Here is a 3,089-nt window from a genome sequence, read left to right as displayed (position 1 = left end):
TTCATGCCCTTAGGACATGTCACCTTGCCAGTATTGATTTATAATTACAATCAGGGAGACTTTCTGAGTCAGTTTTTTGGGGGTATCATTACATAGACATGATTGATTGAATCTTTGGCCACATGATTGACCTCAGTCTCCAGCCTTCCTCCCATACCCCATTGCAGTCAGGCTGATATTATCTAACTTAAAGCCCCCTCTAAAATCACACGGTTGGTGTTTGTGGCCTGGCCAGCCCTGATCCAGACTCATTCTCTTTAGTTTGAACTCAGGAATGGTCTAACGAATAATAAGCACACTCCTGTCTCTCAGAAAATGCCAGGGATTTAAAGGTCACTTCCTAAGAACCAGGGACAAAGGCCAGCCAAATTCTTTTTCTTATTCCAGTTGTACTGAGATACAACTGGCATGCAATATTGTATAAGCTTAAAGTGTAGAATGTGATGAGTATGTATATATATATACATACATATATATATATACATATACTGCAAAATACTCACCAAAATAAGTTTAGCTAGCATATCCTTTACCTCATGCTTACTGTTATGTTGAGAACATATAAAATTTATTCTCATAGCCATTTTCAAATATATGATATAATATTGTTCATTATAGTCATGTTATACAGTATAGTGCATGAAATTTATTCCTCTTTAAGTGAAAAGTTAAACACTTAAATTGGTACACTTTGACCAACGTCTTTCCCTATCCTTCAGCCCTTGGCGATCACCAATCTACAATCTGTTTCTCTAAGTTCGATGTTTTCAGATTCCACATAAAAGTAATAACAGCATAGTGCCCTCAAGATGCATTCACGTGGTTAAAGATGGCAAGATTTCCTTTTTTATGACTGAATATTCCATGCTGTATATGTGTGTGTGTGTCTAATTATTGATCGACTTTAGGTTGTTTCCGTGTCTTATCTATTTTAAATGCAATGAACACAGGAATGTGGATAGCTTTTCTTCTTAATGTTTTCTTTAAATTTTAGTTTCTTAACAGTATGTTCGTTTCAGGTATTTAATGATTCAGCACTTCCATACAACCCCTCATGGTCACTAAGTGTGGACTTCTTAATCCCCATCACCTATTTAAACCCATCCCCTACCCACCTTCCTTCTGGAAACCATCAGTTTGTTCCCTATAGCTAAGTCTGTTTCTTGGTTTGCCTTTTTTTTTCCCTCTTGCTCATTCACTTTTGTTTCTTAAATTCCACATATGAGTAAAATCATATGGTATTTGTTTTTCCCTAACTTATTTTCCTAGCATAATACTCTCTAGCTCCAATCATGTCATTGCAAATGGCAAGATTTTGTTTTTTATGGCTGTATAATATTCCATTGTGCACACATATATGTGTGTGTGCATGTAGGTATTATATGTGTATATGCATGTGTATAATATGAATATGTATAACATATATATACATCACTCTTCTTCATTCATCAGTTGATAGACACTTGGACTGTTCCCATAATTTGGCTATTGTAGATAATCCTGTTATAAACATCAGGATGCATGGATCCCTTGGAGTTAGTATCTTTGTATTCCTTGGATAAATACCCAATAGTGCAATTGCTGGGTCCTAGGTAGTTCAATTTTTAACTTTTTGAGAAATCTCCGTACTGTGCAGTCACAATGACTGCAAACAATCTGCATTTCCATGATGCAGGAGGGTTCCCCTATCTCCACATCCTTGTCAATACCTGCTTTGTCTTGTGTTGATTTTCACCATTCTGACTGGTGTTAAGTAATACCTCATTGTAGTTTTGCAGATAGCTCTTTAAGATAGCAATTTCATTTCCTTCAGATATATACCCAGAAGTGTGATTGCTCAGTCACATGGTAGGTTCTATTTTTAATTTTTTGAGGAATCTCCATACTGTTTTCCATCACGGCCATACAGCTTACATTCCCACCAACAGTGCATAAGGGCTCCTTTTCCTCCATGCTCACCAGCCTGTATCCCAGCTTTTTGATGAGAGTCATTCTAATGGTATGAGGTGATAGTCTATTGTAGTTTTGATTTGCATTTTCCTTCAAACGATAATTACTGATATTGAGCAACTTTTCATGGACTCATTGGTAATCTGTAGGTCCTTAATGGAAAAATGTTTATTCAAGTCATTTGCCTGGTTTCAAATTATTTTGCTATTTTAATTCCTTATATATTTTGAATATTAACCCTTCATTAAATATGTGGTTTGCAAATATTTTCTCCCATTTCCTTTTCTCCCATTTCCCTCCTTCCTCCTTTCCTTCCTGTTGTTTCTTTTGCTAGTACAAGTTTTTAGGTTGACACAGTCTCACTTGATTTTTGCTTTTGTCAGTTGTGCTTTTGGTGTCATATCCAAAAAACTTTTGCCAAGACGAGGTCAAGGAACCTTTTTCTATTTTCCTCCAGGGGTCTTCTGGTTTCAGTCTTCTGTTTACATTTTTAATCCGTTTTAAGTTAATTTTTGTGAGTGGTTCAACACAGGGGCTCAATTTTATTTTCTTTCATGTGAATATCCAGTTTCCCCAACACCATTTATTGAAGACATTGTCTTTTCCCCATTGTAAAATCTTGCCTCCTTTGTGGAAAATTAGTTAACCATATATGTGTGAGTTTATTTCTGGGCTCTCAATTCTGTCCTATCAGTTTGTTTGTTTTCATGCCAACATCATACCGTTTGGCCACTATAGCTTTGTGGTATGGTTTGAAATCAGGAAGAATGATGCCTACAGTTTTGCTGTTTCTCAAAGTTTTTTTCACAAGGTTGCTTTGGCTTTAGGGAATTTCATAAGAATTTTAGGATTGTTTTTTAAATTCCATAAAAATGCCATTGGAAATTTGACAGAAACTGCATAGACTCTAGAGCTCATAGGTAGAAGGAACATTTTAACAATATTAACTCTTCTAATCCATGAACATGGGATCTTTTCATTTTTCTGTGTCATCCATTTCTTGCACTGATGTCTTAGTCTGCAGACCTTTCATTTCCTTGGTTAAATTTATTCTAAATGTGCTATTGTTTTTGATGCTACTGTAAATGGGGTTAAGTTTCTTTTTCTGATAGTTCATTGTTAGCATATAAAAATGTACC

The sequence above is a fragment of the Suricata suricatta genome, chromosome 6, assembly GCF_006229205.1.
Source record: "Suricata suricatta isolate VVHF042 chromosome 6, meerkat_22Aug2017_6uvM2_HiC, whole genome shotgun sequence".
NCBI lineage: Eukaryota > Metazoa > Chordata > Mammalia > Carnivora > Herpestidae > Suricata > Suricata suricatta.
The sequence above is the reverse complement of the archived record's forward strand: the minus strand, read 5'-3'. Positions refer to the sequence as shown.